Source organism: Coregonus clupeaformis, chromosome 11 (genome assembly GCF_020615455.1).
Source record: "Coregonus clupeaformis isolate EN_2021a chromosome 11, ASM2061545v1, whole genome shotgun sequence".
NCBI lineage: Eukaryota > Metazoa > Chordata > Actinopteri > Salmoniformes > Salmonidae > Coregonus > Coregonus clupeaformis.
The window spans coordinates 16,119,966-16,144,603 of NC_059202.1; positions in this window are offsets into that span (position 1 = coordinate 16,119,966).

A 24,638-nucleotide genomic window follows, 5' to 3' on the forward strand; every position below is an offset into this window, starting at 1 on the left:
CGAAAGATCTTTTGAAAAAAATCACACGTTTGAAGGCTTAGTGCTTTGCTGTCTTCACATTTCAAGCTCAGATCAGTGGAATCACAAAAAAAGAACAGGGGTTGGAAAATTGTGATGTTGGGATGGCCATGGGAAGAGTGATTTGGGAAGACATGAGACAAGCCTTTACCTGATCCCTCAGAGGAAGGCGTGGAACAGAAGATACCATTCTTACTTTTTAAACAGGGATCACACAATTAAAGAAACACTGTCTCAAATGATATCTCTTTGTGTCTGTGTGGGTGTTTGAAGGGTGTGAAAAAGTGTAAAATAGAGAAAATCAGCTCTACATACCTCCTAATTTTATTCACGGCAAAACCAATACTTTATTAACTGAATTATTGTGAATAAATGTTTCAAAAGCATAGGTTTGCAATAAGATCATTAAGCAAGAACTAAGACCATAAATTGCTCGATAATTAGAGCTGTATACTTGAATAGCACATCACACATAAGTTAGCAGTACTCTGGTACACTGAAAAAAATGAAGGTTCTTAAATGGTTCTTCCCTTGGAGAACTATTGCCCGATAAAGACCCTTTGAGATAAGGGTGGGGTTCTTGACGTGGCATCTACAGTTCTTCAAAATACTTGAAATGTAGGGAAGGTTCTTGGTTCTGGAAATGTATGGAAGCCTGCCGATGTGTCCGCACAGCAAATTGGCCAGTGTTAACTAGTGTTTATTTTTCAGTGTTTAAATTAACACTGTAAATAGTTAAATTAACACTCAGTGGTGTAAAATAACCCCAGTGTTGCTTTAAATAACCAGAGTTCAACCAAAACCACTCCCATTCTTATCATATTTCCCTGCATGCTCTATTGCAGGTAGATTTTTGAATTGTTTCTTTCAATATCTCAGTTTTTGAATTTTTATTCACCTTCACCTGCAACCTGGATTCAGAATGACTTCTAGGGTTGGGAAGACTAAGATATGAGACTACCTTAAACATCTCCACTGAAACAACCATTTCAGTAACTGATGCAATAAGTCCAAGTAACAGATTGGAATATTTTAGAAAAATGTATGTTTTTTATATTTGAGTAGCATAAGATTAATGAATCAGTCAATGTATTGTCATACCTGCTACTCAAATGTAAAAAAAACATACATTCTCATATCTTAGTCTTCCCAACCCTAGAAGTCATTCTGAATGCAGGTTGCAGGTGAACAGAAATTCCAAATGTTGGATATCCACAATCTGGCTGGATTCCATGTCTCTGTCACTAGTAAACACAGTCATGAGTGGTATTCCATTCCGATCCTGGAGGACCGAAACATTTATGGTTTTGGATTTTTGCATGGTTCTTCAAAGAACCATACCATTTATGGTTCTTCAGAGACCCTAAAATGGTTCCCCTATAGACGAGCTGGCTGACAATGCCACGAAAAATGTGCGTGCATCGATGTGGCCGGAAGCCGTGCATTGTTATGATTCTGAACGGTCAGATAGCTAGCAACAATGACAAGAAGCTGCCATGTGGGGAATCATAGGTGGCTTGTTTCAGCTAGTTTTATGTTGTTCTTGATACCATGTCTTGTTTTGAGGTGTTTTGACTGATTTGATGTCAATGCTAATATGGCTAAAATTCGCTAGCTAGCTAACCAACAACTATAAGGATGTATTTCAAGACAACAAGTGCTCATTATGCAAATGAATTTATGTTTTCAATAAACATTTGGGGACTAAATATATAATTTACATGTTGTCAGTAACCTAAGCCAACCCGTCTGTTTTGCCCCATAGTTGTGCATGCGTCAGTTTTGTTGCTAAACAACAAATGGGTCTATGCATCACTCAAAATACCCTTATTTGGTTCCAACTTGCACCTTTATTTTTAAGAGTGTATATTTAAGAAATAAGGCATGAGAACCCGGGGATTATGTAAGGGATATACACCGACATTCTGTACATTACCTTGGAAATAATGGATGACGCAGCAGGACGAGGCAGAGCCTCGGATACATCCATAACAATGAGCTGATAATGCCCGATTTTGCCTGGCATAGCTAGAAAAGTTTGCATTCTCGTCAGGACACGAGAAGATCGCATTGCATATCAAACACTAGACATGACACTAGCTAAATAGTTTGTTGCCAGCAAACCTGCCAATATGACAACCGAATTCCAAAATATCAGTTTCTGAAAACAGCTGGTCAAACTAGAAACATGTGGGAGGATTTGACAGCTTTAGGGGCAGAGGGGACTGGAGAAATTCAAGTTCATCACTCACCAAGTTAGGTCAACAAAATATGTTTGCAAAAACAAATCAATGCTAGCTAGCTAGCTAAGCTTTTTCCTCATTGGACCTGTATTTACAATGTATCCAATTTCAGTTTGTGTAGTTGTTGGTTTAGCTTTCTGTAACTTTGTAGCAAGTACGGTCTGCATGCGTAGCGCATATTGCGTCATGATTGCAAGGTGTCCCAATATTGCATTGCATATCAAACACTAGGCTAGAAGGTAGCTAAATAGCTTTTTGCTAGCAAACCTGCCAATGACAACTGAAAAATATATATAAGTTGTTGAAAACAGCTGGTCAAACTAGAAACGTGGGTTTAAGAGTGAGTTATCACACAATAATCCCGGGTTCTAGGGCCTCATTGCTTTTATAAAACGGTTGCCAACATTTAAAAAAAGATGAATGACATGTTTTCATAAAAAAACATTATTTTATGAGTAAATTTCTTTTATTTCATCCTTCCACCAGAATATATAGTCTGTGTAAAAGCCAGTTGTTAGTTCTGAGGTTCTGAATTTGCTAAACAAACAGGCTGGTCTTGAATATTTTTGGGATGTTTTGACACAGTGGTTCATTCTTTTCATTCCACGTTGCTATGCTAAACAAATCATTGGCATCTAGCTAGTGATGATGATGAGAGACAAGAACTTCAATAAATAGGCCTAATGATTTAATAAATAATTAATAAATAGGCAACAAGAACTTCAGCAAATAATGATTTGATAAATAATGTATAAATAGGCAACAAAACATCTGATTGTGAAGTCAATAATATAGTTATGGAGGATAGTTAGGCTAACATTACTTCTCCTTTGCTAGCTAGCCAACTAAATGCAAGCTAACACACAATAGCATCAAGCAGTTGAAATGACAGCAAACAATGTGCATTTTCGTTTGTTTTATCTACGTTTCTATATCGCCATTTCTTTGTATATATCCATTATAATGATGCTGATAAATGAATTTGCCTGGGTCAGAGAAGCTGTCCGTCTCATCACGTTCATATACACGCATGGTCAGATATTCACACAGCTAGGCTTATATTAACCCCCACTGTACCAAACTAAATGCTAGGCTAGTAGTATAGGGAAATATTGTCTTGACGCTTTTTTCCGGGGTTTGTAAATTGAATGGCTGGGCTGTGGAACAGTGGATGCGCATTGATAAATCTAATAGGACTGTTAAAAGGCATTACCCGTGGAATGTGGGGATTGTGGTTCTATAACTCCCTGCTATCAACCAATCAGCATCCAGGGTCCAAACAACCCGTTTTATATAAAATATGTTCTGCATTCCAGCTAATATGCATGCATCCCGCTGCTGGCTTGCCTCTGAAGCTAAACAGGATTGGTCCTGGTCGGTCCCTGGACGGGCGACAAGATGCTGCTGGAAGTGGTGTTGGAGGGCTAGTAGGAGGCACTCTTTCTTCTGGTCTAAGAAAATATCCCAATGCTCCAGGGCAGTAATAGGGGACATTGCCCTGTGAAGGACGCTGTCTTTTGGAATTGGCGTTAAACGGGTGACCTGACTCTCTGTTGTCACTAAAGACCCCATGGGCTTAATCTCAGTGTCCTGGCTAAATTCCCAATCTGGCCCTCATACCATCATGGCCATCTAATCATCCCCAATTGGCTTATTGATCCCATGTAACTATTTCCCAGGTTGTTGCTGTAAATGAGAATGTGTTCTCAGTCAACTTACTTAGTAAAATAAGGGTTAAAAAATATATTATAATATCAACCGATTCAATGGCCCATTTTCAACCAACTCCCAGTTATATCATGGTGTATTGTTTCAGCATTTGTAACTAATAAAGATGTATATATGTTTTTTATTTATTTATTTTTATTTAGCCTTTATTTAACTAGGCAAGTCAGTTAAGAACAAATTCTTATTTACAATGACGGCCTACCAAAAGGCAAAAGGCCTCCTGCGGGGACGGGGGCTGGGATTAAAAAAATAAATATAAATATAGGACTAAACACACATCACAACAAGAGAGACAACACAACACTACATAAAGAGAGACCTAAGACAACAACATAGCATGGCAGCAACACAAGACAACACACCAAGGTAGCAACCCAACATGAAAACAACATGGTAGCAACACAACAAAGAGGAGCGACCCAGGGATGTGTGTGCTTTGGGGACCTTTAACAGAATGTGACTGGCAGAACGGGTGTTGTATGTGGAGGATGAGGGCTGCAGTAGGTAACTCAGATAGGAGGGAGTGAGGCCTAAGAGGGTTTTGTAAATAAGCATCAACCAGTGGGTCTTGCGACAGGTATACAGAGATGACCAGTTTACAGAGGAGTATATAGTGCAGTGATGTGTCCTATAATGAGCATTGGTGGCAAATCTGATGGCCGAATGGTAAAGAACATCTAGCTGCTCGAGAGCAACCTTACCCGCCAATCTATAAATTACGTCTCCGTAATCTAGCATGGGTAGGATGGTCATCTGATTCAGGGTTAGTTTGGCAGCTGGGGTGAAAGAGGAGCGATTACGATAGAGAAACCAAGTCTAGATTTAACCTTAGCCTGCAGCTTTGATATGTGCTAAGAGAAGGACAGTGTACTGTCTAGCCATATTCCCAAGTACTTGTATGAGGTGACTACCTCAAGCTCTAAACCCTCAGAGGCAGGAATCACACTGGTGGGGTCACACCGGTGGGGAGCGGGGCATTCTTCTTACCAAACCACATGACCTTTGTTTTGGTGGTGTTCAGAACAAGGTTAAAAGCAGAGAAAGCTTGTTGGACACTAAGAAAGCTTTGTTGTAGAGCGTTCAACAAATATATTCAAAGAAATGTAGCCTGTTGGTGTAAAATAAAAACATTTTAATGGAACCAAAAGCTTTGAAACATAGCCTATCTGTGGACATTCAGAACCCTACTAATTTAGTCTAGGATCAGTTAGAATTGAGCGAGATAGGAGAACAGAGTGGTTGGCTACTGAGAGGCCTATGTCTCTTTCTTTGATTTATGACCAGCTTCTGCATTGCCATTAGTCTTTCACCTATTTTATTAATATTATCTTGAGAAGATATCGAACAACCAAAACGAAGTAAACATATTATGTTGTCTGCATCTGAGTTATTTAGTTATTTTTTCCTTCTAGGCCCAGGGCATGCCTGTAGCCTAATAGTTCACTCAAATTAAGTTAAATATCAAAACATTTCAATAACGTGAAAATAACAGTATAATCACGTCTACGTGATAAACGAACAATATGATAGTTCTATGACTACTTCTGGGGATATTTTGAGAGATGCAGCCATGAAGCAATCTCAAAACTTTGGTCCCTCTTTTGGGATAGGAGTTTTTCGATTCTAAATTGTTTTGAGTACCTATAAGTTTGATAGTATGTCATTGGATAAAAAACAGATACATAAACGCTGTTTCCCAAAACGGTATAAAGTTAATTCAACAAATTGATAACCAAGCAAAATCAACAGCTGCTTTGGTTCAAATTAATTACAAATGTATTCAAAATGGCATTTTCGAACGATAACAAGACAAACTATTGCGTGGTCACAGAAATAAATACATACGTGGAAAAATTATTGTTCAAACGCCCCATGTTATCTGAATTAAGTGATAAGACAGTTACAGGTCCAATATCAAAAAATTTCCAATACAATGCTCGACATAATAATAATAATAATATGCTATTTAGCAGACGCTTTTATCCAAAGCGACTTACAGTCATGTGTGCATAAATTTTTACGTATGGGTGGTCCCGGGGATCGAACCCACTACCCTGGCGTTACAAGTGCCACGCTCTACCAATTGAGCTACAGTTATAAACAGTTATAAACATTTGACGATTTATGAATGTTGTAGGCTACACATTCGATTACATATCGTTAAGAGTTGAAATAATTTAATATAATTACAATTCAAATAACATTTTGAAAAAGCAACTGCCGTTTTATGCAAATTTTTCCATTCTCCAAATAGTTTATAGCCTATAGGCCTATGATAATGGCTACAATATGTCCTCGACACACCAGAAATGCTCCAACAAGAGGCAGTGGCATTGGTTGACAGGTCTATTTGAAGATGACAGGACTGGAAGCCCATTTACACTAGTAGGAGTCTCTAGGCAGGACCCATCATGCCAGATGTGAAGATGGAGACATGGACCCTGACCCTTGTCATAGCATGTGACTTAATATTTATATTTTTATCCGAATTATTTTGTAATGCTGCCTGGGTGACATTATAGCATCCTCCGATTTTTTTTCTTTCAATCTGCTGTACATTTGTCATTACTTCCATTGATCAACTCAGCGGTAATCTTCACATGGAAATTGGCACACACTGCTTAAAACCCCATAAGCTACATGTGAAAGACAAAGACAAGAATAGCTACAATTTTATTGCAGAAAAAATGTATGTCTCATTTCTTATCCCGCTTTCTCAAAACCGTTCAATAAATCTCCTGTTAAATCTCTGACTCCAGCATTTTTTCAGATATGTTCATGTTCTCTCCCCTGCTTCCTTGTAGGGGAGGCAAAATATGCAAATCCCATCAGATTTATAACCATCAGTGCCTTTCAATGTTAATGTGTTTCTGCACTGCTGTATTATTACTTTCAAGGGTTCTCAGCATTAAAGTAGAGCAGGGACTAAAAGTTATTCTTCAACCTGACAAAAACACTTTATTTTTCCTCTGTTTCAAAGATAAAAAAAAAAAAATGGCAGTAATAAAGTTACTTATTACCATTCAAATAGATGACGGAGAGCTGCTTGATATTGACAGTTTGCAGCAAAGCAGAAAACAAAACAGAAAATGACAGGGAAAAATATTTATGAGCAGAAACAGAGGTTGAGAAATTCTTTGATGTGACAGATCATATGCTCATTAAATTACCAATGGAAAGGCAGAATATGATATGAACAATTTAATTTAAATAATTGCATGGTATACCATGAGATTTAATTAATCTATAACTTAAAGAATGTTACCTTTGTGGAATAAGGGGATAATCAGACGTCAGTGTTTAAATCCTTTCAGGAATGTGACACTCCATTCTCATACTCTCAGCCTAAAACGTTTATTTTGTCCTTGATGTTGAGAGTATGCAGAGTAAGTGGAAAAAAGTTTTCAGTGTGTGTGTCTCTTGAAATATTATTTTCATTTAATATCTTTCAGTAAGTCTCTGACAACTCTGAATCCATAATGTATGTGTATTGTGTGTATTTCTGTCTCCTAGCATCTCCTGGAGGATTCAGGAGGGGTCTACCTGTTTCTGGAGCTACATGTCCAGATGAAAATAAGTGTACAAAAAGAGGATATAACTTATTTCTTCATTAGGACTAGGAGGGTCTAACATACAAAATGTTTAAACACCTTTTGGAGATACTTGGTGTTATATTTGTGGTCCATGACTGGGCAACGTACTCTAACAATATTAGTCTGTTGGACATTGGTCCAACTGTCACTTTCAATTTACACATGACCCCATGACCAAAAATGGGGGAGAAGTGGCAGAATGTAGGACTGATAGCTGCTATTATTGGTCTGACAGCTTCACTCATCAGGAAGTAATGCAATATGCAATTCATATTTATAAAATGTGACCTTGTGCTCAAAGAGGGGATCTGCTGTATCTAGATTCTGGTCACCAAGGCAAAGGGTTATGGAGAGGATAATTCCTCAGAAGCAATTAGTCCGAAAAGTATTTATCTTAAAAGTCTAATCGTTCAACAGATGTGAACTTAAAAGGGAACATGAGTACAGTTGCAGGTGGAAAAGCCCAAAAGGCTCCTAAATATGAGGCTGACATTGTCTTCGCAGCAGTAACAAAATAGTTTGACAAAATGCAGCATGAGCTCCAAGACACCAGACTCATTTGTGCAGAAGGGAAATATCTTCATATGTTTTATAGCATTGAACAGCGGGGTTATGTATCAGGAAGCTGGAAGAGGAAGGAGATCTGTCTTTTAACTTGAGTTTGGGCGTGTTATTTTTGTGTGAGAAATGTAGGCTATATGTGAAAACAAAGACATCATTGCTGTTAACAGAATTTATGAGGGGTTCCTCTGTACTGGGAGTAGTCCATTGTTTAGTGTCTGGTAGGTACACAATAATTGATAATACTGTAGGATACCTTCCACATTAAAGGGGCAGTCTGCAGTTGCTACATTCATTTGTGGACTTATAAATTAATGGTATACACCCATTGTTTCTTGAAGAATATAACTTATAAATGCCTCATGAGCTTAGTTCAACAGTCATACCATTTACATTTACATTTTAGTCATTTAGCAGACGCTCTTATCCAGAGCGACTTACAGTTAGTGAATACATATTTTTTTTTATACTGGCCCCCCGTGGGAATCGAACCCACAACCCTGGCGTTGCAAACGCCATGCTCTATCAACTGAGCTACATCCCTGCCGGCCATTCCCTCCCCTACCCTGGACGAATTGTGCGCCGCCCATGAGTCTCCCGGTCGCGACCGGCTGTGACAGAGACTGGATTCGAACCAGGATCTCTAGTGGCACAGTTAGCACTGCGATGCAGTGCCTTAGACCACTGCGCCACTCAGGAGTACCACATCAGAACCGAACATCTTAGCATGTTTTACTCCAATGTTTGTAAACAATGTAAATATAAACAAACACTGTATAGCCTCAAAACAAGGTTAAAACTACAATTTGTATATCATGGATGGCCAGTCCTTGATTCCATAGCTCTGTCTATGAATTTGAGAGTGGTCACATTTCTCCAGCCGAATCCCTCAGCTTTTTACCCACCAGTGCGTGGTAACTTTTTTGTTATTGTTTTAATTTCAGATTACCCCTTTAATAACTTTACAGGGCACCATAGACACAGAGTTGAACACATGGTCACTTCTATCCCGTCAGTTAGATATCAACATAATTGATCACAGTAACTTCATGTCCCAACTTTTGAACCTTATGAAGGATAGAGTAAAGATGACTTATTGAACAAGTGCAACATAAGGGGATGTTGTCATTGTGTGTGCAGGTCTGACACATTACTATTTACGTCTGCTTGCAATGCCTTAAATATACAAAAGCAACACTTGTTCTGCATATAAATGTTGCTTACACTTTGCAGTAGTAATGTGGGCCATGTTATCCCTATGCATATGTTACAGACAGCACAGTGAGTTACAATTGCATTTCTGAGAGCTTTGGGTGATTGGATTGGGCTAATTCCCTCAAAGCGATGTACTACTATTGGGGGAGAAAGTAGCTACTACGATGCCTGAATCACTGATTGTTTTTTATTTTTATGGACATTTAATGACGTTTGGGTCAGACGTAATGTGAAATGTATAAGTTCTAATGTTTGTTTTTTGGGATAAGATTGAGGAAGGAAAATAGTTTACTTACATGTAAATAAATCCCCAGACCATATTCAAGCTGCACAGTTTTTGTCTTCTCAAAATTCTTATTGAGAATTATATGCATATATTGATTGCATTAATAAAACATTCATAAATTGTGTATAACTCATGCATTTCCATGCAGCCATAACAAACCCATCTTAAACTAAAGAGTTTTCCCCCCGTTTATAATCCACAGTCCTTGTCCCCTGCCTGCCCTTCTAATCCCCTGGCATGTGTGTTAGTGACATCACATGGCTGCTGGATCCAAGTTCTCGTCCCCCTGCAACTGTCATTAACTCTGTGAACAAATGAAAAGTGACTGGGAGACTCGCTGGCTCCCATCACTGACCTTGGGTATTATTAGCGTGACCTCTCTTTGGCTTGACCAAAAAACCTTTTTGATATCATTGCTGGAAGTAGTACACACTGGGAGTGATGGGCTGTCTGCCAGTGGGGGAAAGAGAGGATTACACAGGGGAGACCGAGGCAGGCTGAGCAACCAATGTAATGTAAAGTATACCTTGCTTCCATTGCTGCTTTATGAATACTTGATTAGGGGATATAACCTGAACTATTGTGCTCACACGTTTCTTGACCCTCTTTACCAACAATGGACAATATCTGGGTTTAACATTGTGACAGGTTCAGATTAAATGTTATACTGTAAAGCATTGTGAAAGTCCATTTGGGAATTGGAACACTGTTGGCGGTGTGATATCATTTCTGCTGCTTAAGAAACGAGCAGCCAGGTATGGTCGTAGGAGGCTTATCCACGAGGCATAATGCCCCAGATTTAACCAGACGAAGAGATGCACTTAGTTTGTTAAAAGGGCAGTGCATGAACTAGGCAGAAAAGCATTAGGGCATCGTTGTCTGAGAGACAGAGTCTGGCTCAGTGGTTGACTGTCTAGGAGGAATCATGAGGATCACAGGGTGTGGGTGGGAACCCTCACACAGCATCACAGAGACAGATGTTTTTAGCACTGGGAGGGGGTACACAACATTAGTGCCAGCTTTTAGAAAACTCCCTCCTCACTGGACCATTGTTTATGTTCAATGAGCTTCCTCCATTTAAAAAACAAAACAACAACAACAATATTGTAACATTATAACACAATATAATTTTTAAAAAGAAAGAAAGAAAAATAAATAAAGAGACGGGGGTTCAAGCAAATTGTTGTCGTTTCCCCTCATAATATGAAGTAAATAAAAGACAGAGGATTGTTAGCACTGGCTGAAGACACCATATCCATGGATTTGCTGGGAGGAGTGTCCTGCACTCCACATCTCTGCGGGATGGGGCCATTATGTCAAGAGGAGGAGAACAGACTGGCACACACAGACACACAGTTCATCACACATTATACTCTGATTCCATTAATATAATGGCATCAAAGGGATGATTCATTTCAGAAGAAAGAATATACATTTGCATAATATATCAGGTCATAAACAGCTCTCAGATGCTTTTTTGAAACATTTAAGTCCTATAAAGTAGAAATGGGAAGACAAATTGGTGGCCTGGAGAAGAAGGGGTCAAATGAGAGGAAATAGATCTGATGTCCTCTGGACTTTCAACAGCTTCACAAAAAAAAGAAGCAATTTTATTACAGGTTAGAACAGGCTGACTAGAGACACTGGGTGTATGAGGAAATTACAAGTGGAATAGAAATGCTCTGGATATTTAGGAAGCAGACTGACGAGGACTAGAGATTACCTGAGATGATAGGTAGAAGTGGGGATTCTTTGATGTAATCAGCGCTCTGGAACAGTGAGTTTTCCATCATTACAATCAAGTGGGGGTAGATTCCGATAAACGTCGCCAGTATTACTTTGAGAAACTCTATCCGAGCCAACACTCTACTTGCTCCTGATATCGATCCAAATTGAGATATCCCGATAGAATGTTTTAGAATTGAGCCCTTTTCATTGAGTGATCATGATGATGCCTGTAACTGGTGGAGAGATACGGCAGGTCCTCTCACATCAGCACATCGCTCGCTCACATGCACACACGATTACGATGCAGAAATCGAAATCGATACAAAGGGTATTTAACCCAAGGCAGTTGTGTTGGTTTATTTCGAGTGGGACCAAGGATCCTGTGAGGGTCAATTAATCCGCTATTACCGAGCACCAATTAGCCGTTTTGTTTGGCCCGTTCTTTCCTGAGATGCTCTTCGACGAGGGAAACACTTCTGTGAAATATGAAGGTTTGCTGAATCGATTTTATTCCGTTATTTTCAATATCATTAGCACAGTAACAAACATAGTTATATTCTCCTTCACACTCCTCTATTTCCTTTACTGTAAAGGTTGACGATGCAATAATGCATTTTCCATCACAGATGGAGTGAGAATTTCGCTGTCTATATGGATGTAGCAGCCAATTAGACAGGTAATCTGCTGCCTGTCTCGTGAGTCAGGTGGACCTGACAACTCCAAACGGGTGGTGTCAATGGAACAGCACACATATTACACAAACAATGAGGCCGTTGGGGATAAGTCCCAAACTGTGCACATTCATCAAGATCACCATAGTTATAAAATGTCCACTTCTGGAAAATATATAACACTTTCATGTTAATTTCTCTATTTGGAATAATTCCACATTACTTTTGTGGGCTTTTTGCCAAGACATGTTGGGTTGTAGGCCTACTTACCATTTACTACAATTAGTCCTCTGTTGATGAGAATACATTTTTAGATACATGTACATTATTCGTTAAATATAACAGGCCAGAGCTGAGTTATTTCTTTCATTTTCTTTAATTTGAGTTTTTTTTTTTAGATATAGAACATTCCAATGTATCTATTTTGGAGTTCATGAGGACATTGGTCTTTGTTTAAAGGGCAAACCGATCAGAGTGACTGCGTCGATGTTTTCCCCAGCTCCCACCTCTTTACCTCCCTCTCTCCTTTCCTTCATGATTCCCAATTTGTCCTTTATTGAACCTTTGTCTCCAGTGCATCTGCTTGCAGTTAATTAAAATTTGAAAGGGTCACTGTTCTGACTGCAGGCTGCTTGCCGCCAGATGAAGAGTGCTTTCTCTCCTGCAGCCTCCACATTAGCAAACTTCACAGTTGTAATACTGTGCGTAACAGATGTTCTGGGACGGAGAGTGGAACACCTACAAGCTTTCTGTTCACAGCCTTTCAAATAAACCCGCAACAATTTAAATACACATACAGTTCATGCTTATGACCCTGCTCAGTTCACACATTTTCTAGTATTATGTTGGTTATACGCAGAATATAGCCATTGTTTGAAACAGATTCACATTGGGTTATAACTTCTAACAAACAAATATTAATATTGCAAATATTATAATAGTCGTCACAGGCAATAAATAGGCCTACATTATTAATTCATAATAATAATAATATAGTAATAACTATGGTATAGTGCACACTTTATTTGAGATTTAACGGTATAGTTTATGACAGAAGATGAGTCAAATTAGCTACTTCACGGAATAGCATGTACATAATAATAATACATGTACATCCCCTGAGATTAACATTGAGGTGTCGTCTGAATCTCTAGGATGTAAGGAAATTTGAGCTTAGTTATCTTTGGCCATCATGCCCGAGTTCCGAGTGACACTTTTCGGAGAAAAATCAAACACAGCAACTGGAGGAAATAAGAGACTGGGTACCAACATATACGCAAACTCATCCAATGCTCTTGTTAAAGACATGCTTGTCAGATACATGCAACTGTACAACAATGGCATTCTACATGACATAGAAATTATAAGTAATGTCGAATAGCATAGAGCACAGGAGGTTAAAACCTTTTGAAGTGGGGAGGCGCTATGTATTATTTTGATATTTCCATCATTGTGCTTGTTTCGATGGTAGTTTTGTTACTTTGTGATTGATTAATCTATATTACTGTAAAATGAATAGGGGTAAATTTACTGATAATAAAAGCATTGTGGTGACAAATTGCCTACAAGAACGCGCATAATATTACGGAGATTTTTCATATAAGCTGATGATGCATAAATAACTATATAACAATACATAACTAAATTAAGTATTATTAGATTGAGAATAAAGCTTGTATCTAATGAATCATAGGATTTTTCGTTTATCTTTTATAACATCACGTTTACATTTCTATATGGGAGTAGCCTACTCTTGGTCTTATACCTACATCTAGAGTGCAAGTGCATCTTTTCTTTGTTGTAAAACATAAACCTCAAAGCCTCTGTAATGGTACTTTGCCTGAGTAATGATTGTTTGATCCTGTAACAACTCCATATGAATATACTCTGGCTGACAAAACTTTGTTTCACGTGTATACTCAGCAGATATTACTATACAATGTACAGTATAGATGATGATGATGATGATGATACTATTTTCAACAAGCATAAGGATCCTACTTCTTTCATTATGTTAAGCTATATTAACAGATGGATATCAGTTTACCTGTCTAGAAAAGTAATCAATGTATCCAATTTAAAAGATGATGACTACTAAGGTGGTCAGGGTGATAAAACTGTCTTGATCAACAGCAGAATAGGAATTGTGTATGACTGCCTTGCCAAAAAGACAGTAATTGAATCATCTCTTCAATTTTGCTGAATAGAGCAGTGAGAGATGGCTTGGATGACAGAGGGAGCTCTGAAAGCAGTGATGGATACTATTGTCCAAAATTTGACCCTCTATTAACACCACTTTCCAGCATCTGGATCCTGTCACCAATTCCAGACATGGAGGCAGACAGGGCAACTCATTTTCTGAACATACCAAATCCCTCTCCCTTTTAAGTGTATCCCCAGCATCACTAAATGGATGGAGAGGAAGACCCAGGCCCCCATTCTCTTCCTTCATCTCTTTCCACATTATCAGCCCTCCACTGGTACTTTTGTTTTGCAGGTGCCTTCAATTTGCTTCTTATCTTGCCAACATTTGTGCAGACTCATTTTCTTTACATTAATGCTAATGCTTGTGGGCTATGTCCCGGAAATATATCACCTTTTCTAAATGAAAACTAAAGTAAACACTTTAGTGACCATAAAAATAGATAATGCACTCATTTACTACTTGGAGTAGACAGCATATAGAAGTATAGAATATAGTATTGGGAAAAGAGAGGGGTGTGGCTTTGGGTGATAGATGTAGGTTGGAGGTGGTATTTTATTGTGAGCTTCTTGGTGAAAAGGAAGAAAGCGAAGGAACAGTCAATTTAACACAGAGACCAAGAGAGCAAGAGTGTTGCTAAGAGACAGGCCATGCTGCACAACTTCCATCAGGAGCTAGGCTCTGACCTTATGCAAATAGGTTTCTGATAAATCTTTTGTGGAAAGAGAGAAAAGACCACTCACTATGTCACTAATACCTGCATTGAGAGACTTTGCACAGACCATTCTCAACATAAAATAAATAGAAGTGATATATGCAATATAAGAATTTAGCAAACATGTATTTTACATGATGTTATAGCAATTACATGATAGTGTTACATACTGAAAATATCAAACAGCAAATTTGCTGTATTTCTGGGTGCAGCATGACTATGATGGCATTATCATAGCATTATCATACTAAGTAATATTCCATATCACTTTCACCATCAAGTAAAACAACCTTGGAAAACAGGCAATATGAAGGTCTATGAATACTCATGGGGTGTGATAAAGGCAATGTGATGTGATGGTGTCACACAGTGTAGATATGGCAGGCCGCGGGCCATCAGGGCCGTCTCTGGTCTCCAGTGGGCTTTGTTACATCAGTCCACACAAGCCGCAACCCTGTTTGAGCTCTGCAGCTGAGGTTCAGGGGTTATTTGTAACTAAAGTCACAACACCACATAAACAAGACACTGTTAACCCTATCTAGTCAGACTCCTTTCTGTCCAACAAGCCCCCAGAGAGAGCTGTAGGCGACTACACAGGTTGGAGCTGTGGAGCAGTGCTATGATAGAATTCACAAACATCAAAGTTAAGAAGTTGCTGCCTGATCTGCATTTAATTTCAATTGAAATAAGGCAGGGATGACAGTGACAGAGAGAGTGGGGGGAGAAGGAGAGGGGGCATGGAGGTTACCACCTCCTGAAAAGGTTGTTTCGGGTTGTATCATGTTATCTGATGTGGTCACAGATAATAGCCATTCGCACATGCCATGTTTGAACCCTTTCACTTGCTAAGAAGGTGAGGTAATCAATAATGTAAGTGGATCAGTGATATGAGGTTACTGTATGGCCAGCTTGGAAGTTGCAAAGCAAGATCAGTTAGCTGGCTAATTGAAATGTGTCATCCATTTATCTATATGAGTCAGAGCAAAATCTATTTCATTCTTGAAATCCAAATAATTGATCACAAGTCCCGTCAGTTAAAAGCTAATCTTCTGTGGTGACATTTCCTAAGAATATCCGTAAATCTGAATTAAACACAAACATTTGCATAGCAAATTATCAAAGTGGAAATAAAAGGGCTACGGTGGTTATATTTATCTTTCCCAGATAATATTGTAGGTTCAAAAAGTTTAATAAATTATCATAAAGTAGTCATTCTGAAGTATATAAACCCTGATCCATGTATACTTTGATATGAAAAGGGTCCTATTCTCCTGTATACGTACTAAAGCTGTTTCTCAATTATTGGTCCTCGGTTTTTATATTTACTTCTGGTTCCCACATTGCCCACAGAGAGAGAGCGGGAGAGTGACTAATACACCATCATCATGCTTAAAGCCAACTTTGTCAATAGTGCTCACAGTAGGCAAAGGGAGTGTAACAGCACTTTCCTGATTCTACATTGATATCATATAATCCAGTGTGTCCTGTGTCAGTATCATATTTATCTAAACTGCTGGGGGACAGAGCAGGGGGAACAGTGTCCTTGTTGCTAGAAGAAGAAACACTACACACTTCCCTATGTATTCTTATTGATTTATCCCAGCTGACGGCCCATGGACCATAATATATACACTATATATACAAAAATATTTGGACACCCCTTCAAATGAGTGGATTTGGCTATTTCAGCCACACCCCGTTGCTGACAGGTGTATTAAAATTGATCACACAGTCATGCAATCGCCATAGACAAACATTGGCAGTAGAATGGCCTTACTGAAGAGCTCAGTGACTTTCAACATGGCACCATCATAGGATGCCACCTTTCCAAAAAGTCAATTAGTCAAATTTCTGCCCTGCTAGAGCTGCCCCGGTCAACTGTAAGTGCTGTTATTGTGAAGTGGAAACGTCTAGGAGCAACAACGGCTCAGCCACGAAGTGGTAGGCCACACAAGCTCACAGAATGGGACCGGCAAGTGTTGAAGCGCGTAGCGCGTAAAAATTGTCTGTCCTCGGTTGCTACACTCACTACCGAGTTCCAAACTGCCTCTGGAAGCAACATCAGCACAAGAACTGTTCGTCGGGAGCTTCCTGAAATGGGTTTCCATGGCCAAGCAGCTGCACACAAGCCTAAGATCACCTTGCTCAATGCCAAGCGTTGGCTGGAGTGGTGTAAAGCTCGCCGCCATTGGACTCTGGAGCAGTGGAAACACGTTCTCTGGAGTGATGAATCACGCTTCACCCTCTGGCAGTCCAACGGACTAATCTGGGTTTGGTGGATGCCAGGAGAACGCTACCTGCCTGAATGCATCGTGCCAACTGTAAAGTTTGGTGGAGGAGGAATGATGCTCTGGGGCTGTTTTTCATGGTTCGGGCTAGGCCCCATAGTTCCAGTGAAGTGAAATCTTAACGCTACAGCATACATTGATATTCTAGACGATTATGTGCTTCCAACTTTGTGGAAACAGTTTGGGGAAGGCCCTTTCCCTTTTCAGCATGACAATGCCCCCGTGCACAAAGCGAGGTCCATACAGAAATGGTTTGTCGAGATCAGTGTGGAAGAAATTGACTGGCCTGCACAGAGCCCTCACCTCAACCCTATCACCTTTGGGATGAATTGGAACGCCGACTGCGAACCAGGCCTAATCGCCCAACATCAGTGCCCAACCTCACTAATTCTCTTGTGGCTGAATGGAAGCAAGTCCCCGCAGCAATGTTCCAACATCTAGTAGAAAGCCTTCCCAGAAGAGTGGAGGCTGATATGAGAAGCAAAGGGGGGACCAACTCCATATTAATGCCCATGATTTTGGAATGAGATGTTCGATGAGCAGGTGTCCACATACTTTTGGTCATGTAACTCAGCAGGCTCTACAGGGATACTGGAATTCAAACATTCCATGTACACTTCAAGAGGGGAAAAATAATTGACACATTAAAAAAGTGCAGTGCCTTTCTTAATGGAATCTGAAAGGGAGGGATTTCCTCTTCCTGCTCTATGACCCCTCCACTTCTCTCTACCTGTCAGTGCAGTTACCCATGTATGTTTATTCCAACAAATATGCCAGGAAAAGCATGTCAGAATCAGAGCGCATTACATGAGAAAGATGGCTTTGAGCAATATGCTTTTTCTTTTTGCAATGACCACTGACCAGGTACCAAGTGCAGGTGAGAAGAAAATTGCTGATTTTATTTTATTTATTTATTTCACCTTTATTTAACCAGGTAAGCCAGTTGAGAACAAGTTCTCATTTACAACTGCGACCTGGCCAAGATAAAGCAGGTGAGGGTCACATCTGTGTAGGTCTATATCTATTTCATAGGAATGCACATAAAATGACCTTAGGAGAAAGAGAGTATGTGGTGGACATTGTAAGACATGCCATCAATAAGACCCACTTGTCATTCACAGGGGAAATAACACAGACAGTATTGCATGCAATTGAGATTTTGTTTGATGCAGAATATTTTTGTATTGTTTGGGATATTTTCAGCCAGAGAGAGTGCCGGCTGACACCAAAAGTTGCTCAATCCAGGCTCTGAAGGCGTTGGTGTATTCATGAATACCCCTCAATACCCATCAATACCAACTGGTCAATCAAAATATTTAAAAAATATGTCTAGTTTGATGGCAAAACACCTTTTCCATCACCTTGCTATGTAATGCAACATCAGGTGCCTCTGGCAGTTATGGGGTGATATCGATTTTTAGTTAGGACCCTGACAGTATATGTTGAGATGACTATTTCAAAGTTGCAAAATATTTCAGTATTGTTGTTGTTTCTTTTTACCTCATCACTTGCACATTCACTATTTCATTCCAAAGCCGTGAGGCTGCTGGTTTTCTTTGGTGGCCATGAGGCCTTTTGTTTTTGTGTCTGTAGTTTGGGCATGCCTTTGGTATTTTTCTTTTTTGTACATATTTATGTTTCGTCACCATCAGAACAAATAGCAATCCGTTTGGGCTGGCTGACCAAGAGGTGAAGAAGGAGCTGGCCCTGGACCTAAGGTAAGGTGGCTGTTTCCTGGGTGCATGTACATTCAACACCTGGTCAATACAGTTACTTCTCATATTAATGCACACATCAAATCAGGTAACAGACCAGTTAACTAGGCCTAAGACTCCTAGACTTAGCAAGTGCAACAATAGCAGCAGGCTAGTTATTGGTTTCGTAACAAAACCTTAGCCACACAATACTATAGATTTATTGTTTAACTTCTCATTGCCAGCAAACTGACTTACTGATAGAACACAACCTTGAGGGCAGATATCCTTTCAAAGCACACTTTAGGTGGCTACCTTTTCATTGTGACTTCATAGCTTGACGCCAATGTTTTGTTGATCATTCACAGACTTCATATCAGCAAGATAACGACGTGAGAGTATCAAAATCAGCACTTTAGCCTAGTTAGTTCATATCACTGCTCTTTAAAGATAGCCCTGGTCATGTTTGCCTTCTAGCAGGTCTGTTTGCTTCCATGTGTCACCAGAGAGAATAATGTGTTGGCTATCCAGAAAGGGCTCCAGTCAGGAAACACAGACAAGGGCAAGCATAACCCTGACACAACCTTATACCCCATTTCAAGCAAGAGTATAAGATTAACAAGGCAAACTGACATCATATTTTTGCAAGAGTAGTCAGGAAATATAGCTGTGAGTTATAATGAAGTCTTAATGATGGCACTATGTTGCACTATAACAATGCTCACATTGGCTTCATAGGATAGGATCACTGCCGCTTTCCAACCAAGGTGCATGAATTGAGGAGCAAACTGAAGTAGAGAGGATAAACTATTTGAGGACAATGGAATTAAATACAAAAGCTTCTTTATTGTTAAAATAAACAATGACTTCATAGAAAGTGTTACGCAACAGTTTGCTTGAACCAACATTATGTGGCACACTTGGTCAGTGAGTTATTTTGCCACCCACCATTCCTCTGAACTTGACCCACATAGCATTAAAAACAAAAAAACTACATTTTAAGTGAGAATTAGGCATTGGTCTGAAGCCGAAAAAGAAAGTAAATTCACATGAGCACCACAATGCCTATTCCACTCATGCTCTACCAAGGTTTTCCAGCACACAGCTTTGCCCTGCTACAGTATATGTTGGTATATTGTACTTCAAAGAATGTTGCAGGTTGCTTAGGATTCAAACCTTCTCAAACAGACAAATCCATACTCTTAGAGGTGCTGCTGCCACAATGTGATTTGTACAGCATACAAGTTAAAGTATTGGATTCTTCACACACCACACTAATCCCATTCTACTATCTTTTCAAATGTGTTTTTATTATATGAAAGCAAGCTTTGCTTTTATACTTACAAGCCCATCATGCTTGATTGAGCGAGTGGTTTTGTCTTGTAGTAATGTGGAGCCTGACTGTATTTCCTTAAACCTTTGTTTTAGCAATACATGTAATTGAGAAAATAATATTTCATAACATATTGTTATAATAAAATGCAAATTAATTACTTAAAAATCATACAATGTGATTTTCTGGATTTTCGTCTCTCACAGTTGAAGTGTACCTATGATAAAAATTACAGACCTCTACATGCTTTGTAAGTAGGAAAACCTGTAAAATCGGCAGTGTATCAAATACTTGTTCTCCCCACTGTTATATATATATATATATATATATATATATATATATATATATATATATATATATATATATTTATACAGCTCTGGAAAAATTTAAGAGACCACTGCAAAATTATCAGTTTCTCTGGTTTGACTATTTATAGGTATGTGTTTGGGTAAAGTTAACATTTTTTTTTTTCTTCTATAAACTACTGACAACATTTCTCCCAAATTCCAAATAAAAGTATTGTCATTTAGAGTGTTTATTTGCAGAAAATGACAACTGGTCAAAATAACAAAAAAGATGCAGTGTTGTCAGACCTCGAATAACGCGAAGAAAATAAAATCATGTTCATTTTTAAACAACACAATACTAAAGTTTTAACTTAGGAAGATATCAATATTTGGTGGAATAACCCTGATTTTCAATCACAGCTTTCATACGTCTTGGCATGCTCTCCACCAGTCTTTCACATTGATGTTGGGTTACTTTATGCCACTCCTGGCGCAAAAATTCAAGCAGCTCGGCTTTGTTTGATGACTTGTGACCATCCATATTCCTCTTGATCACATTCCAGAAGTTTTCAATGGGGTTCAGGTCTGGAGATTGGGCTGGCCATGACAGGGTCTTGATCCACACCTTGATTGACCTAGCTGTGTGGCATGGCGCATTGTCCTGCTGGAAAAACCAATCCTCAGAGTTGGGGAACAATGTCAGAGCAAAAGGAAGCAAGTTTTCTTCCAGGACAACCTTGTACGTGGCTTGATACATGGGTCCTTCACAAAGACAAATCTGCCCGCTTCCAGCCTTGCTAAAGCACCCCCAGATCATCACCGATCCTCCACCAAATTTCACAGTGGGTGCGAGACACTGTGGCTTGTAGGCATCTCCAGGTGTCCGTCTAACCATTACACGACCAGGTGTTGGGCAAAGCTGAAAATTGGACTCATCAGAGAAAATTACCTTACTCCAGTCCTCTACGGTCCAATCCTTATGGTCTTTTGCAAACCTCAGCCTGGCTCTTCTTTGCTTCTAATTGATGAAGGGCTTTTTTCTAGCTTTGCACGACTTCAGCCCTGCCCCTAGGAGCCTGTTTCGAACCGTCCTCGCCGTGCACTTCACCCCAGCTGCCGTTTGCCATTATTTTTGTAGGTCACTTGATGTCATCCTATGGTTGTTGAGTGACATTCAAATGAGTTGGCGATCATCCTGGTCAGTAGAGAGTCGTTTTCGCCCTCTGCCGGTCTGTAGCTTTGTTGTCCCCAATGTCTGCTTCTTGACCTTGTTCTTATGAACCGCCGTCTTTGAAATTTTAAGGACGGAAGCAACCTGACGCTCACTGTATCCTTCTGCCAGTAAAGCCAGAATTGAACCCTTCTTTTCCTCACTCAAAACTTTCCTTTTCAACTCTTTTGGCATGGTCCATAGTTATTTTTTGATTGATATTACTTTTGAGGTACTATTAGCACTGTTTTTGCCATCCAGCTGGTCCTATTGCAAGAGGATAGTGATGACCACAGCAGTGGTTTTTATACTTTTCCACGTTAAATAAGATTTGGTTCAGGTGATCACCTAATCAGTACCTAATTCAGTAGAATGAGGTGTGCCTGTGTTGGAACTCAACAGACATTGGAATGGAATGGCTGTCATACATGTAGAGATGCTTATTTAAGAAAAATTTGCAGTGGTCTCTTAATTTTTTCCAGAGCTGTATATATACAGTGGGGGAAAAAAGTATTTAGTCAGCCACCAATTGTGCAAGTTCTCCCACTTAAAAAGATGAGAGAGGCTATGACAGACAAAATGAGAAAAAAAAATCCAGAAAATCACATTGTAGGATTTTTAATGAATTTATTTTAAAATTATGGTGGAAAATAAGTATTTGGTCACCTACAAACAAGCAAGATTTCTGGCTCTCACAGACCTGTAACTTCTTCTTTAAGAGGCTCCTCTGTCCTCCACTCATTACCTGTATTAATGGCACCTTTTTGAACTTGTTATCAGTATAAAAGACACCTGTCCACAACCTCAAACAGTCACACTCCAAACTCCACTATGGCCAAGACCAAAGAGCTGTCAAAGGACACCAGAAACAAAATTGTAGACCTGCACCAGGCTGGGAAGACTGAATCTGCAATACACAAGTTTTTGAGCCGTTTCCGCTCTACTTCCTGAACTCGTCGATGCAATCCACTTCCGTTCTGCCGGGCTGGGTTTGTTTTGCTAGCTAGCTCCGTTGTGCCGACAAAACACTGATATCGCAGTGACAAAGAGGATATAAAAATTACAATTACAACATGAAGAAAAGTGGTTCGGGAACGACGTGTGCGGTAGTTGGTTGCAAAAACTTGAGAAAGCACCTGAACGAGTGGTTAGATAGAGAGTGCTACGACCACAAAACAGCTACGAAGAGGCAATGTCCATGCGCTCCATTGTTTAAATTTTTTCGCAAGCCTGATACTGACTCGGAATCAAGGACCTGGCTGAAGGCATTAAATCTAAAGAAACCACCCCTCAACGTTTTTGTTTGTTCCTATCACTTTGTTGACCAAAAACCTACCAAGGATAATCCTTTCCCAGAGTTGTGGTTGGGATACAATTGCCCTCCCCAGCCAAAGAGGCGTCAACTCACCCAGCGGACCACTGCCTCCCCCCAGATAAAGAAACTATTGATGGATTTATAGCGTTTTGAAAAGAAGACATAGGCTACAATGGTCAAATAATTACCTTCCACAGGATCGCAGCTGAGTGGGAACAAGATCTCCCTGGTCCAGCAACACACGTACATCCCGCAGTTTTGACTTCTCCAGCTTCAGTTACCAGCACCCAAGCATTATGCCATGCATTGTTCAAACACTGGCTAGGCTCTACATTTGCTTTCAGATAAACAAAACGATCATGTTTGTATGACATGACACAACCGACTTTGTTGCTATGCAGATATTGATATGCCTCGGAGGCTTTCAGATTGTCCATTGCTTTTCCATCTATTGCCATGGATTGCACGAAGTAGGAGCAAATCTTGCTGTACGTTATGTTGGGCCACGTCGTCATGTTATCCTCCCAGTTCTGCACTGAATTTGGGTGGAGGAGAGTAGCGCCATCTCCAGTCAAAGTAGTAGAACCGTGTTCCCAAGCTAGCGTCGACATCGCTGTGTTTACACCGGCAGACGTTGTGCAAACAACTTCCGGCGGAAATGAAATGCATTTGTGTAGAGTTATGGCGCCAACCGGGATACAGCGCGTAAACTTGTGTATAGGTAAGCAGCTTGGTTTGAAGAAATCAACTGTGGGAGCAATTATTAGGAAATGGAAGACATACAAGACCACTGATAATCTCCCTCGATCTGGGGCTCCACGCAAGATCTCACCCCGTGGGGTCAAAATGATCACAAGAACGGTGAGCAAAAATCCCAGAACCACACGGGGGGACCTAGTGAATGACCTGCAGAGAGCTGGGACCAAAGTAACAAAGCCTACCATCAGTAACACACTACGCCGCCAGGGACTCAAATCCTGCAGTGCCAGACGTGTCCCCCTGCTTAAGCCAGTACATGTCCAGGCCCGTCTGAAGTTTGCTAGAGTGCATTTGGATGATCCAGAGGAGGATTGGGAGAATGTCATATGGTCAGATGAAACCAAAATAGAACTTTTTGGTAAAAACCCAACTCGTCGTATTTGGAGGACAAAGAATGCTGAGTTGCATCCAAAGAACACCATACCTACTGTGAAGCATGGGGGTGGAAACATCATGCTTTGGGGCTGTTTTTCTGCAAAGGGACCAGGACGACTGATCCGTGTAAAGGAAAGAATGAATGGGGCCATGTATCGTGAGATTTTGAGTGAAAACCTCCTTCCATCAGCAAGGGCATTGAAGATGAAACGTGGCTGGGTCTTTCAGCATGACAATGATCCCAAACACACCGCCCGGGGAACGAAGGAGTGGCTTTGTAAGAAGCATTTCAAGGTCCTGGAGTGGCCTAGCCAGTCTCCAGATCTCAACCCCATAGAAAATCTTTGGAGGAGTTGAAAGTCTGTGTTGCCCTAGCGACAGCCCCAAAACATCACTGCTCTAGAGGAGATCTGCAT